Here is a 16,543-nt window from a genome sequence, read left to right as displayed (position 1 = left end):
CATGGAGAGAATGAGTGAGGAAAGATTGACCAAGAGGATATATGTGTCGGAGGTGGAGGGAACGAGGAGAAGAGGGAGACCAAATTGGAGGTGGAAAGATGGAGTGAAAAAGATTTTGTGTGATCGGGGCCTGAACATGCAGGAGGGTGAAAGGAGGGCAAGGAATAGAGTGAATTGGAGCGATGTGGTATACAGGGGTTGACGTGCTGTCAGTGGATTGAATCAAGGCATGTGAAGCGTCTGGGGTAAACCATGGAAAGCTGTGTAGGTATGTATATTTGCGTGTGTGGACGTATGTACATGTGTATGGGGGGGGGGGGGGGTTGGGCCATTTCTTTCGTCTGTTTCCTTGCGCTACCTCGCAAACGCGGGAGACAGCGACAAAGTATAAAAAAAAAAAAAAAAAAAAAAAAAAAAAATATATATATATATATATATATATATATATATATATATATATATATATATATATATATATATATATATAGAAGCGGTGAAAAGTTTTTATCGAGGATGTAAGGCATGTGTACGTGTAGGAAGAGAGGAAAGTGATTGGTTCTCAGTGAATGTAGGTTTGCGGCAGGGGTGTGTGATGTCTCCATGGTTGTTTAATCTGTTTATGGATGGGGTTGTTAGGGAGGTGAATGCAAGAGTTTTGGAAAGAGGGGCAAGTATGAAGTCTGTTGGGGATGAGAGAGCTTGGGAAGTGAGTCAGTTGTTCGCTGATGATACAGCGCTGGTGGCTGATTCATGTGAGAAACTGCAGAAGCTGGTGACTGAGTTTGGTAAAGTGTGTGAAAGAAGAAAGTTAAGAGTAAATGTGAATAAGAGCAAGGTTATTAGGTACAGTAGGGTTGATGGTCAAGTCAATTGGGAGGTGAGTTTGAATGGAGAAAAACTGGAGGAAGTGAAGTGTTTTAGATATCTGGGAGTGGATCTGGCAGCGGATGGAACCATGGAAGCGGAAGTGGATCATAGGGTGGGGGAGGGGGCGAAAATTCTGGGAGCCTTGAAGAATGTGTGGAAGTCGAGAACATTATCTCGGAAAGCAAAAATGGGTATGTTTGTAGGAATAGTGGTTCCAACAATGTTGTATGGTTGCGAGACGTGGGCTATGGATAGAGTTGTGCGCAGGAGGATGGATGTGCTGGAAATGAGATGTTTGAGGACAATATGTGGTGTGAGGTGGTTTGATCGAGTAAGTAACGTAAGGGTAAGAGAGATGTGTGGAAATAAAAAGAGCGTGGTTGAGAGAGCAGAAGAGTGTGTTTTGAAATGGTTCGGGCACATGGAGAGAATGAGTGAGGAAAGATTGACCAAGAGGATATATGTGTCGGAGGTGGAGGGAACGAGGAGAAGAGGGAGACCAAATTGGAGGTGGAAAGATGGAGTGAAAAAGATTTTGTGTGATCGGGGCCTGAACATGCAGGAGGGTGAAAGGAGGGCAAGGAATAGAGTGAATTGGAGCGATGTGGTATACCGGGGTTGACGTGCTGTCAGTGGATTGAATCAAGGCATGTGAAGCGTCTGGGGTAAACCATGGAAAGCTGTGTAGGTATGTATATTTGCGTGTGTGGACGTATGTATATACATGTGTATGGGGGTGGGTTGGGCCATTTCTTTCGTCTGTTTCCTTGCGCTACCTCGCAAACGCGGGAGACAGCGACAAAGCGAAAAAAAAAAGAAAAAAAAATTATATATATATATACATATATATATATATACACACACACACATATATATATATATATATATATATATATATATATATATATATATATATATATATATATATATATATATATATATATATATATATATATATATATAAATATATACATATATATATATATATATATATATATATATATATATATATATATATATATATATATATATATATAGATATATATTATCCCTGGGGATAGGGAAGAAAGAAAACTTCCCACGTATTCCCTGCGTGTCGTAGAAGGCGACTAAAAGGGGAGGGAGCGGGGGGCTGGAAATCCTCCCCTCTCGTTTTTTCTTTTTTCAAAAGAAGGAACAGAGAAGGGAGCCAGGTGAGGATATTCCCTCAAAAGCCCAGTCGTCTGTTCTTAACGCTACCTCGCTAACCCGGGAAATGGCGATAGTATGAAATATATATATATATATATATATATATATATATATATATATATATATATATATATATATATATATATATATATATATATATATATATATATATATATATATATATATATATACATCATGTTATTATGTATTACATGTCATATGATGAGTCTATTTGGTCTGGCTGCTAGATTTATTTAGGCAAGGGAGACGTTGCGCCACGCGCAGATACGCGGTTACGATAACGTCAGAAGGAACTGTGTTTATAACCATCAGCGTTGAGATATTCCTCCTGCTGTTTACAAGGAACCTAGACTGTGGCTGTAAATACTGCTAGTCTATATACGCTGGAGCAAAGTACTTTGTTTACATATTGAACACCAACAATGTACAAACGTTTAGGAAGCGTCGACTCTGGTTAATCTCTCATTTATGCTGTGATCAATATCATATTTGGAATATTGGTATATTTGCTATAGATAAGATGTATTCAATAGGAAATGTTATTTTTTTTTGCAGTTTATGCCACATGGCTACTACACTTTATGGGAAGAAAGAAGGAGAAAAAGAAGAAGAGGTAGAAAGGAGAAGAAGAAAAAGAAGAAGAGAAGGACGAAGAAAAAGAAGAAATAAAAGAAGACTATTGCTCAGTTCTGGTCACCTTACTTGAGGTAAGACATAGACAGAATGGAGCGAGCACAAAGGAGAACTACCAAGATGATTCTTGGCCTGAGGAACAAATCTTATGAGAGCCAACCAACAGAATGAAATCGATTTACCTTTGAAAGGAGAAGGTTGAGAGGTGAGCTAATACAGACATTGGAAATCATTAAAGTCTTCGATAATCTCGATCTTAGGAGCTACATAAAGTGTCACAGATTTGTCTTATATAATCATTAGTAATGTATATGATAACTCGTTGGTAAAAGTTTTACCTCAGGCGAAGTACTTTTTCCTTAAAAGGATTGTTAGCATATGGAATGATTTACCAGTTAGAGTAGTTGAAAGAAGTACCATAAAGGCGTTTAAGCAAGGTCTTGATAAATATCTAACTTAAGAACAACGACAGACATTAATTGCATCTCTTTAGCTACATGGTAAGTTTACAAATCTTCTTAAAAAAGAATTATACGCGCTTCCACTCCCACCATAATAATCCATAAGTGCCTGTTCTCTCCCCCAACACAAGCAGCCTCGTTCGGACCCAATGATCTATTGCTGTTGAGATTCAATTGTTGTATTCAGCTGTATCTTAAGGAAGAATAAGAATAAGAATAAGAAGAAGAAGAAGAAGAAGAAGAAGAAGAAGAAGAAGAAGAAGAAGAAGAAGAAGAAGAAGAAAAAAGAAGAAGAAGAAGAAGAAGAAGAAGAAGAAGAAGAAGAAGAAGAAGAAGAAGAAGAAGAAGAAGAAGAAGAAGAAGAAGAATATGATGATGATGATGATGGTGAAGAAGAAGAAGAAGAAGAAGAATATGATGATGATGATGATGGTGAAGAAGAAGAAGAAGAAGAAGAAGACTTTAGTCAAGGGTTCCGAGCTTTTATGGTAAAAATATCTCATGTTTGCAGCTTGTACTCTCCTGAACCAGCGTGAAAGAAAACCGCAGGTGCTTTGAAGTCTTTCTTTTACGTTGTGAAGTTTGACCACAGTGAAGTGTGGTAGAGCGGAGATGTGTGAGGGTGGTGGACACGCAGACACAGACCAGGCAGTCATGACTGACGTATGAAGACTTCCTCTCATCCACTGAGTGTGTGTAGTGCACAGTGGTTATTGAGATTCATTTTTCCTCAATAACCATTTTTCATCACGCGTAGTGATGTTCGTTTTCTTCGTAAATCAAAAAGAATTTGATTATGTGTCAGAGTCTTGAACACTGTACAGTTTTATCATGCACCGATCTGCTTGAACAAAGGAACTGGATGTGTCTTGATCGTTTCACATGAACACTTTATGAAACTTTGAACACATCTCAGACTTGTAAATATTCCACTTGTAGACCCAGACCCAGGCGCTGTTCGCAAACAAAGATTCTAGCCTTGAACTGGGCGGCTGTTATAAGCATATGATTCTTTGAGTTAGGCAAGATCGGATGAGGTTGAGGTACTGGCAGTATGGGTACATGTGGCTATGGTTTATATTCGTCTGGGTACTTGCAAACTGGCTGCCCTTACCATGACACTTATTCAACTTATGAGACAACCTGTGCGGTGACTCACAGCACCAAACAAGAGTTTCATGAAGATGCAACATAATTATGCTATGTTACATTCCACAACTTATGATCCTCAGCTCTAAGTGCCTCAATAAGTACACCCTGCATGTCGCAATCCTCAGCACGAGCCAAGGGCTTCAGCACGAGAATCCTTTTGCCATGACGCTCAGGGTGAGGCAACTTCTGCTTTGACCCTCAGCCGATGTAAGAGCTTTAACACTTCATAGGGTATGGCAAGAGCCTCATCTGGAGCTAAGAGTCTCAGCAACGGGGTAGGGCGTACCATAGTATTGAGCTCTAGCTCACAGTCAAGGGCGACCCAGAGTAGGACACGATCCTCTTTATCAAACCTGACCCCTCAAGACATAACAATATATGTCGTGACTCAACGTAAACAAAGACTCACATCACAGCGTATGACAAGGCCCCTCACCCCCAACAAAGGGCAATAACATTTCAGTATGTCACTACCCTCATTAAAAGTTATCGACCGTTTGCCCCGTACGTTGTCAGCAAAAGCTAAGAACCTCAGCATACTAAAGAGTATGTGAGTACCCTCGGCATGAGCCTTCAACCTCCACACGTCTCAGCATATCCCATGAACCTTGTACCAGACAAGAGCTTCGCCTTATCACAGTATGCCATGAGCCTCACGAAGAGATTGAATCATCGAGACTTAACATTCGTGTACACTTTAACCTTCACAAGACTACCTACGCTAAAATCCTACACAAGAGATTAGATACTCAGTATGTCCCGGTGCTTGACACAATCCACGAGCTTATTCATACCACAACATGCGCTATAACCCCCTACGAAAATCTAAAAGCGTCAGCTCGACATATCACATGTCACGATTCTCACCACAGACTGTGAGCTATAGTGTTTACACGTCTGCAGTTATTCTCCGCATAAGCTAAAAGTCTCGAGATATAACAGCGTCTACTAAGAGCCTCAGTACGTCCTCGGCGTAGGTTAGGAGCCTCAGCATGTCCCAGCATATCCCACAACCCTCAGCACGAGCCAAGATCTTTGGTGCGGGACAACTGATGACACGTCCCTCAGTACGATACAAGAGCCCCTGAACATCAGAGCGTGGGCCACGACCCTCAGTAGAAGTCAAGAGCCCTTGCACGTCAGAGAGTAGGTCACGACCCTCAGTACGAACCAAAGCACCAGCATATAACAATAGATGCCATGACCCTCAGTATAAACATAAAGTATCAGGACGTCACAGTGTTTGTCATGACCCTCATCACAAGCCAGGAAGCCACGGTGTGGGACACCTTATACCATGACCTACAACACAGTAGAAAGCTCGGCATGAACCAAGATCCTTAACGTGTCACATCAAACGCCACATCCCTCAGTGGTGAACCAAGACCCCTTAACACACGTCCAAGCTTATGACATAACTCTCAGCACGGGTCAAGAGCCTCGGTACGTTACGACGTAAGCCATGACCCTCTGCAGGAGCCGAAGACCTCAGCAGGGCACAGCATATAGCGCAACCTTACTCAGTGCTGGTCAGCCTCAGCACAGCAGTTCATGCGTCATTTCTCTCAGTACTTCCAGCAAACTAAAGTTCTATTTGAAGATGAATTAATAATTCTGACATTTGCCTACACTCCCGCCACCATTAGCTTCTAGCTTCTAGATCAATGGTTCGTCCTCGCCATCTGAACCTATGCAGTCTTATGGTTGATAGACAATGTTGCTATACAACGTCGTTTATACGAGAGGTTTCTACTTATGTTGATATTTTTCTCTACTGATTTGTGTCATATAAGTTAAGCGTTGTTGCTACTGCTCGTGTGCCATGCCTCCACGCCAAGGTGGTGCAACTGTCAGCCAGACCAATGTCTACACACTATCATACAGGTCCAAGTCAAGGATAGACTGGCACATGGCTGAATGGCATAACTACAACCCAACCTATACACACAAAGTTTGTTGACCAGTGGAGCTGCAAGCCATGGATATTCCTGCAGACTGTGTGGTCGCTGGTATGATTGTGAGCCAAGGATATTCTCGCACTGTGTTTGTTGACTTGTATGACTGAAATCCCAGGAATGCGGATGTACATTGCTTATTGACTGATGTAACTACAGGCTAAACATATAGGTGAACCATTGCTTATTGATTAACAACCTAAAACATAGATGAATCATAGCTTATTGACTGATATAACTACGAGCTAAACAAATAGATGAATCATTGTTTATTAACTAGTATGAGTGCAAGCTAAACATATAGATGAATCGTGATGAATGTAATGATTATGCATGTAACTCATAGCTTGAATTTGTTTACAAATTATGTAAGATCATCCTCGCAAGAATCGTAGATAGTGATATGAATGAAATCTTTAGAAACGTTTCTTTACTAAAGCATCATATTATGTAAGACTAATATTAGGAGCTTCGGACGTTTACCATAGGAAACTGGGTAACCCTGCCCATCTACCAACCAGAGGGATGTGGGTTGGAAATCTCAGGTCTGTAAGATTGATTCTTCCCAAATGGTGTAAGTATGAACTTCAATAATCTCATTTAAAGAAAATGGGAATGAAAGATGAGACATAGAATGATAAAAACACAGCTTATAGGCAAAAGGATTTGTTGATGATAATTTCCCTTCAGTTCATTAAGAACAGCGTATCAAATATTCAATTTTTCCTTCAGTGTTATGATTCGCTTTTATGTGAGTTCGATTTATTGTTAAAAGACTGTAACGGAAAAATTTGTGTCCACCTTCTTGCTGTAAACCGTAAATCAAGTATATATATATATATATATATATATATATATATATATATATATATATATATATATATATATATATATATATATATATATATATATAAAGTTGCAGGAACCACCCTAAAAGTGGTCTTAGAGTAGCATGATGAAAATAATGATCATTATAACGATAATTATGACAATCATTATAATATTAATAGCAATAATAGTAATAGTAATGATAACTATAGCATCAGTCATAATAGAGTGGTTAATCATCCAACAGGTCATTGATGTATGTAGCGTCATGTTCTCTGCTCTTCCCACTCAGCTACAGGAAATATTTTAACATCAGAAAGTTGATTAAGAGGAAGTAGCAGTTCCTCTTACAGCCCGAGGCGATGTATGTCCCCAGCTTGATCAGGTATTTTGCCGTTAATATCCATTTCGGTCTCTCTCTCTCTCTCTCTCTCTCTCTCTCTCTCTCTCTCTCTCTCTCTCTCTCTCTCTCTCTCTCTCTCTCTCCGTCCTTTGTCTTCTCATCCGTTACCCCCATTTTCCTCTCAGGTTACTCATTCTGTCTCTCTGTTTCCCATCCTTTTATCTCAATCTTTTTCCATTTCCATCTCTTTGCATTTTTTCCTACTTTACCATTTCCTTTCCCATCCTTCCATCCATCGACCTCTACCACTGGGCAAGTTATTCCTGAACCTGACTTGACACCCGACAAACCAGAATACTGTGCTAACTTGACGCACGCCGAACCTGCCAAACTCAGTGTTCTGTTACCTGCCAGAGGGCGCTACGTTCCCGCCTGGGTTGCCATACATGTATTAGATCTGGAGAACTGTGGATGATACGACAGCCAGCCTCTCTCTCTCTCTTTCTCTCTCTTCTCTCTCTCTCTCTCTCTCTCTCTCTCTCTCTCTCTCTCTCTCTCTCTCTCTCTCTCTCTCTCTCTCTCTCTCTCTCTCTCTCTCTCTCTCTCTCCTGGCTGTTCTGTTTGGAGACGAGGCTAAGGAGGTAGGCCTTGCTAGGGGAGGAGGTTATGGCAGTATCAGAAGCCTAAGTCGTCAATTTTCACATCATGTCTGCTAGTAAGGCTGGACACGATACGGTGGTATAATAATTCCTGTGCTGTTAGAAAAAGGAATTATACGTCGGTGTTTCAGTTCGCCAGGAAATACGACCTTCAGCTCCCGTTAAAGAAGAAATGATTCATGTCGACGAGTTTACCAGGCAGAAATCTTTCCCTGCATAAAGACTTCCCAGATAACGTTTTACATAATGAAGATGGAAATGAACTATATTTCTCCATAGGCTTATCACCAAGTGTTACTGTACGTGGGGTCGGTAATATGTGGAGGCTTATCACCAAGTGTTACTGTACGTGGGGTCGGTAATATGTGGAGGCTTATCACCAAGTGTTACTGTACGTGGGGTCTGTAATATGTGGAGGCTTATCACCAAGTGTTACTGTACGTGGGGTCTGTAATATGTGGAGGCTTATCACCAAGTGTTACTGTACGTGGGGTCGGTAATATGTGGAGGCTTATCACCAAGTGTTACTGTACGTGGGGCCGGTAATATGTGGAGGCTTATCACCAAGTGTTACTGTACGTGGGGTCGGTAATATGTGGAGGCTTATCACCAACAATTACAGTACTACCTCGGGTTTGTGTCATGTTACTAGTGTGGACACAGACTACCGTGACGTGACATGTGTGCTGGCACACCTGTACACAAACGGACACAGAAATTGACAAACTGACAGTCATGCATGTACAGCCTCCCCTGTCGTCTGGCCTCAACAACCAGTCAGTTTTGAGGAACCTGAACAAAATGAACTTACGTATAAAGTTCTCGTATGAATGATATAGAATGACTGTCCTGTGTGCTTGATTGTCTCGAACGATTACTGGAGTGGGAGTATAAAGGAAGACCTAGACCTTAGCGACACACGGAATGACTCCAGGTGGAGAAGATCATACCTGGACAACTGGTCTCAACTGGGTATAGACGTCTACTTCTTCACGAAGAATTCTTTTCTTACTCAATTTTCTTTAACTTCGTCATGAGTCTATGTTTAATAAGATGCCTCAAAGCCACGAATGATAAGCAGTTCTTACAACATCCAATATCGATGAGTATATCTGGATATCTTTCGTGATACACAGATCCACCTGACCTACTTAGTTTGTTCATTGATATATATTTTAGGTATGATTGTGGTGAACGCTTGACTCAGGCACTAGTGTGTGTACCCGTCAGCATCGACCACAACACTGGCTTCTCTGAAAGACTTAAGTGTAACACTGTTTATGATAATCCATTCTCCCTTTCCGCTAACTCCTTTCTCCCTCCCTCCCTCCCTCCCTCTCTTTCCGTTTCCAGTCTATTCCTTTTCCTCTTCTCTTTACATGCCTTCTTCCCACATTCCCTTTTCTGCTTTTTTTTCCTATTTTCTCTTTTCTTTTTTACCATCTACACGTTTTCTCTCGTTTTCACTTCCTTCTCTCCTCTCTCTATCATTTTCCAATTCCATCATTTACATTCAAACTTTCTCTTCCATATTCTTCCTCTACAACCCATTCCATTTCCCTCCCTACTTCTTTCACCCTTTAACATCTTATTCTCCCGTCCACTCTCTATTCATTTCCCATTTCCTTTCTCCTCATGACCTCCCTAAGCCTTACCATGGCGTCTTTTCCTTTCTCCAGCTTTCACTCCTTTACTCATTTCTACCTCCTTAACCGTAACTCCCTTTCCATCTTTCTTCCATTGCTTTTTTTTTCTACCTTCACTCATACTACCTTCTTTCCCGGCCCTTGCTTTCCTTTCTCTTCTTCCTTTTCCTTGCCATCTTTTCTCTCTCCTATTTCCCCATTTGCCAAATCTTCTTCTCACTGACATTACCCTTCCCTCTCGTTCGCATTTCACCCTCACATCATCCTCTCCACACATTTCCCCTCCACACATTTCTCTCTCTATAGATAAGGATTATTCGGCAGGGTTATGCTAGTATTTTACAGAACTCAGGTTGTCAGCATTTAATCTCCTTGTGGGGATAACCACATGGATTTCTGTGAGGGGACAGATGCAGCTTTCGGTCGAATCATCTACTGATTCATACCCAAGTGTGTAACTACTGACCATCAATATTTTCCCATTACATCTCATCATCATTTTTTCATATAACCCAACGCATTCTTATCAAGATATGTAGGCACACCATGGTCCACCTTGCAGGGGAACAATTCAATGAAAAAACCCGACTGAGGTTCTAGGAAAATTGACTGTGCGAAAATGCTCACTCCTGTCTCGGAATTTACAGAAAGACTCTGTCAGCAAAAAATAGGGGGGGAAAATCTGCACAGTTTCGACATATCGACATGGACAGAGGATGTATTATTCTGCAACTTCGGAAAGTAAATGAGGAAAAACAACTTGGACCTACGCTTGACTTGTTGTGAGAAAGATAAGTCAATCATCTTCCATCTGTGACCGTCAGCACCTACGCGAAAACATGCAGTACAATGTACTTGCTGACTTTTCTGAATCTGGCAAAATCACACCCTGTTGCAGAAGAACCTTAAGCGGAATGGATTATTGTAGAGAGGTCAGTGGTCCTCACATCCAGGTATGGTTTAGATGATGTCTGAACAAACGCTTACACGTCACCCTAAATCTCATGGTGGCTTTTTCGAGTTTTATCAGAATTTCCTCATCCGGCTACAGGTGGTGCATGACAAGCCATGTGAGAGCCAGGTATCAACAGGCAACAGTGATGACTGCCATGGACAAGCAAGACCTTCCTTAACACAATTACTTATGGTCGTCATAGACTCCATTACTGAGGAGAATGCCAGCAAGGTTACAAAGACAATATCAATTTTCAACAATTCGTTTGAAGTTGAAAACAAGAATGTAACTTTTTTCTTTGTTTCATATGAACCAGAACATCACAGGAATTGAACAATTTCCACATTATGCTAACAGACTGGGATAGGAAGCCTACAACAGATTGACATGAAGGATATTAGTTAAGGAAATAAAACTTCACTGCACATATCAAGAGGCTCAATCTCAGGACATTTGCAACAGCTGTCAAGTCGAAGCAATTAACAGGGCATTCCAAAAAATGCTAAGTGGATCACAGATCAAAGATATGTGTTTGGTTAGCCTGAATCCTCATGCTATGGTGCATTGCCTCATGGTGCATCGCCTCAGCATGGGGAAGATGCTGGGCCTCACAGTTGTTCACGTACCTTGGGCACTAGACACAACAGATGGATTCCCAGTAAGGTCAGACAGGTTTCCATGCAATACAGAAATCCATTCAGGTCACCACCAGCTGCATCACTGATGGGAAAGCTCTCCCTCATTGCTCAGGCATTCATACTAGCTACAGCTAGAGGGTTGTCCAGTAGGGTGTTTCATCAGCTCCTCGGAGTCCATCGTGTAGACTTATCGAGAGAGCAAGACGAGGGACTCAAAAACCCATTTAATGAAAGAAGCCTTGAGAAGGGCACTGGTACACATTCCTGCCTAATGAAGAAAGCAAGCAGTACTTTACGTTACGTTCTTACTTCATGAATGAAAAGATGACACAACTGCTCCAAAGTTTTATGGGCAAGTAGTTTTCTTTTTTTTTTATCCATTTTGTCTTAATTGATAAGTGATTAGACTTTCGAGTCCAAATGGACAGGGGAGTGTTTCATGGGAGACTGAAGAGCAAAACTTCATGAAATAAAGACATGTATGTCAGAGGCAAGTTTTCCTGGTTAAACGTATAATGGAAGTCCAATGCATTGCTTAATGTAATTTTTCCTCGTTTACTGTTGTGGTCTCTATTTCCATTTGTGCCCTTACATTACATGTGATTTCCTCCGCCAGTATACAGCTTTACAGACAGGAAAACACTAGTCAAACATATAGCAAGGGATCAGGAAATGGTGGACTGCACAACTTCCTGGAGTGGGATGATAATCGTTGCCTGACCTTTGGACTAAATTGTTGATCTCTGACATTCCTCATTTTGGACTGTGCTGTAGTGTTAGAAAATGCGGCATTGCCTTTTGGTTTACTGCGTAACAATAACCATCCCAGATAGAAATTACTAATAGCTTATCTACCTTACTTTCCTTCCCCATGATCTCCCTCTAATGGATTATTCCTGCAGCGCTCAGGAAGCTGGCCACTTCCAGTGTGGGCACAAGGCTATTTTGAGGTAATTTTGTGCGTATGGTTTTGTGAGGTAAATGCAGAACAGTTGAGGAATAAGTTTTCAATATCTTCAAAGAGGATGTTACATGTTGGACATGAAAGGTCTTGTGATATACGAATGTTGGAGATATGGGAGGTGTTCAGAACGCAAAAGAGAAATCGTAGCATGTACATGCCTAAGGGGAGCAGTTTCAGGTTATTGTGTCTTTAAGGTTAGGTCGATATGGTGGTTGTTTAATGCTTGCCGAGTCGTTAGAGTATTCATACACTTTGTCAGTGTTGTGTATCATGTAGATGGGGATATCCGTGAGTAAAGCTTTGCTTAAGTCTGAAGTTTAGTGATATGGAAAGAATTGGATGCCGAGAATATTGACATGGGATTATATTGAGAGCAAAATAATGTTTATAATTTCTTAGGAAGCAAGTGCTTGTTCTGAATGCTCTGTTTTGTGTGATTCGCAGTTTTGTTACGTTTGCTTATGGAAAAGTGAATAATCTAGTTAGGTGAGGAGGAGCGGATGAATTGTTTCAAGAGGACACCGCGGGGTTCTTTCATTTTTCCGAAACGCGAGCCGTTAGATCTATTCTGAGGGCGTATACATTATCCAGCCTTTGTCTTGATGTTTGCTGTGTGGGCAGTGAATACCATGTGTGTGTGTGTGTGTGTGTGTGTGTGTGTGTGTGTGTGTGTGTGTGTCGTAAGTGATACCGAGTGTGGTGGGCGTTTTGTAGACTGGGGGGGAGTAGTTGGCCATTCAAAGTTATCGGAGGCTGGAAGGTTCATTCATTTGCGTCATGGAGGTTAGATGCTGACGGTGGATTATCTGTTGTGATTCATTTGCGTCATGGAGGTTAGATGCTGACGGTGAATTATCTGTTGTGATTCATTTGCGTCATGGAGGTTAGATGCTGACGGTGGATTATCTGTTGTGATGCAGACATTCAGTTGAGAGTGAGATCTTTTCATCATTGCGTCAATGCAGTGTTGCACGCTAGTTGCTGCTTGAGTTGTGTGAAGGTGTTGTGATGTAGGACTGTGAAGTTTTTCACATATGAGTTGACTTTTTGTGGTATGCGAGACGGGAGGTCATGTAGGAAGAGGTTAAAGATAGACCTGCTCCTCGGGAGACTTCGTTAATCAAGCGTGTGAATGACTTTGGTTTGGTGACCATTTCCTTGTCATTTTAGTGTTAGGTAATACCGGAAATCTTTTGCGGGAGGATACGTCTCAGGACAACGTCGAAAGCTTCGATGTCTGTTTCCTACTAGTACTGTGCAGCAGTGGATCTGTGGTTAGTGAAAGCCATGTAGGATGTGTCAAGTGAGGTTTTTGTGTCGTTTGGTAGTGGGGTTGAAAGCTGTGCTATATGGGTGAGAGTGGGATACTTTGGTGGTTGACTCTGTTGGATATTGATGATAGCAGTGACGTAGGGCGACGGGGAAGGGGGAGGGGGGGAAGGAGAGGGGGAAAGGGGGAAAGGGGGTGTTGTGGATGATTTTTTAGAAAGGGTACTATGTTATGTTGGCAGGTTTGCAGATGTTTGGGATATCCTATTGAAACCAGTAGTGATTAATGAGGTCAGTAATTACTTCAACTGCAACTGGACTGAGGTGGTTTTATGAGTTTTAAGAGTTGAGGAAGAAATAGCTGTTGTGTCAGGGTGGATTCCGTGAAGGCTTTTCATGTCTTGTTGAGAGACATATTTGGTTTGTGGCTGATTATTGAGTAATTTATCATAAGTATGTTTGCGAGACTTTTGGGAGAAGGAATGTTGTTGGTTTGGGTTAGAATGGCTTCATGTGTGGAGGCTAGGTGGTGTGGCGTACGTTGGGTGATGTTGGTTTTGTGGTTCATCATATTCAGGATCGAATGTGGATTCGTTCCATGGATCTTGCCTATAAGAGAAAAGAAATGTCTAAACTTCTTTACTAATAAAAAAGAAAATAATATCCTTTACTGCCTTGCCTACAGTTAGTAATGAGTATTCATTCTTACTCCCATTGACGGAAGATCTCCACCGACCACCGGCATAATCAGGACGACACAAGCAGTGAGGTAGGAGGCTGTGATGGGGAACACAACGTGGGGAAACATTGAAGATCCAGTCTTTCACTTTCTTCAGTCACCTTCACCTCAGTGACACTCACACCTTAAACAACAGTGTCTCCAGTGATGGAGTGGACAGTAGGCATAAGATGACTGTCAACTTTGAGTATCTGCTCTCATTTTCAGACAGTCTGGAGTGGTGGCCACTGCACCAGTTACTCATTTACTTTTGTGCCATATGCAGTAGGTCACCTTACTTTATAGATCAGGTGTATATGGACCATGTCAGCTTCTACATGCATTTGCGGTGGACTTCATAAGTGTACTTACAATGTGTCTAGTAATTCTTTGATAGTTTGAGTTGGGTTAAGGAAGAAAACGAGTTATTTTATGTTTAACTAAAAGCATTTTCTTAACGAAGCTGTTTATATCTAACATACTTTAGCGAGCTAGCGTCAGGAACAGACGAAGAAAGGCCACACATCTACTCGCATCCATTCCATGGCGGTCATGTCCAACGCACATTGCATAACAAACTATAACAGTATGAAAAAAAAGATAACAAATCGATAAGATTAAAAGTCTCAAGATTCGTTTCCCATCGTCTGGCGAGTCTAACCCATGAAGATTAGGCGTCTCCCGGTCCTTCTCCAGCCTGGAGGGTCGGGAGACGCCAGTGTCGCATATCCATTGTAGGTAAAATATCTGCAGATGTGCCAGTCGGATTTTTATAACCTGCTATTTCGGTTACTGACGCTGGCAGGTAAATGATGCCATTTCTTAGCCCGCCGCAGGATTTTGACAATGGCTACACGATTTCTTGAATTTCCAGGAACTAAGGAAATTATTCTTATGTATGTGAACTAACCCTGAGCCTGAGACGACCTGATTCTGAAGTCTGTGGTTTGCGATCCTCCTGCTTGCCGAGCAGCTTACTGTTGTTTTGTTTATGAAAAGAGAAAATCAGAATCTATGATTATAGACTCTGAATCCTTAGGTGCACGAATCCTGTAAATCTTTATAGTCAAAGAGATTATGATAATATGACTCAAGTTTCAGTGGGATTATCCTCGTATTCAAAGAGGATATGAGAATCTGACACAAGCTTCAGTGTCATGAACTTTGTAGATTCTTAAGGACTGAGAAACTTAATTTCTTAGAGAGTGAATCCTAAGATTGCAGACTCTGGGAGCTGAGGTCTCTAGATGCATTAAGTTTACAAAGTGGTTAGGAAAGAGTTAAAGATATCCCCGAGCTAGCTCGAGATCTTCATAATAAATGACTCCCAGTTCGGTCCTCAAATGAAGTTTGCGTCCCCATTTACACTTTAGCTCCTTTCAGAGCAATCTCTTCCGCGCCACTAGGCCTACAATTGTTCCTCACAAAACCCTCAGTGGCTTATTCGTTGAATACACGAGGGGAGGAGATGAGTGGAATATATGAAGGCAGTGGAGTACATGAATGGAGCGGAATGCAATGAATGAAGATAAGTGTGATGCAAAGGACAGTGCAGTGTGTGCAAGAGACAAAGAGAGAGAGAGAGAGAGAGAGAGAGAGAGAGAGAGAGAGAGAGAGAGAGAGAGAGAGAGAGAGAGAGAGAGAGAGAGAGAGAGAGAGAGAGAGAGAGAGAGAGAGAGAGAGAGAGAGAGGATGGACATAAGGGGGTGAGGGGGATAGAGATCTGGGTATGCATGGTGAAGCCATGCTTGCGCTGGTGCCAAAACCCTCACACTAGCAAGCAGGTCAAGTCGCGCACTTGTGATAAAAACAGCTGTATTGATGAAGGTTTCCTCAGCCTCTGACGATGACATCTGCGTTCTCCTCTCATCATTGCGTCTGTAGATCTTGGATCGCGCCCCATGACCTCTTCTACGGTCACCAGAATCATTTCCCCCGAGGTCTTGCGTTAATGTTTCAGTAACACCTCGCACTGTATGAGTACCTGAAGAGCTGCAAGAAAGATGTCACGTATTGTTTATATCTCATATCTCTGTGAATATCATGGAAAAATGCTCGGTATAATCTGTGTGTTTGAATGATGAGAGATATGATGAAAACAAATGTTTAACGTATCACATTTTCAGGTTTTTCTCATTCTATGTTACTCTTTACTTTGACCTGATATTCTTTTACATTCTATCTAAATACCTGCTTGTTGTTCGCTCTCATCTTGATTTTCTCTTCCCTTTTGATTTTTTTTT

Source organism: Panulirus ornatus, chromosome 20 (genome assembly GCF_036320965.1).
Source record: "Panulirus ornatus isolate Po-2019 chromosome 20, ASM3632096v1, whole genome shotgun sequence".
Taxonomy (NCBI): domain Eukaryota; kingdom Metazoa; phylum Arthropoda; class Malacostraca; order Decapoda; family Palinuridae; genus Panulirus; species Panulirus ornatus.
This window is presented reverse-complemented; position numbering follows the sequence as displayed.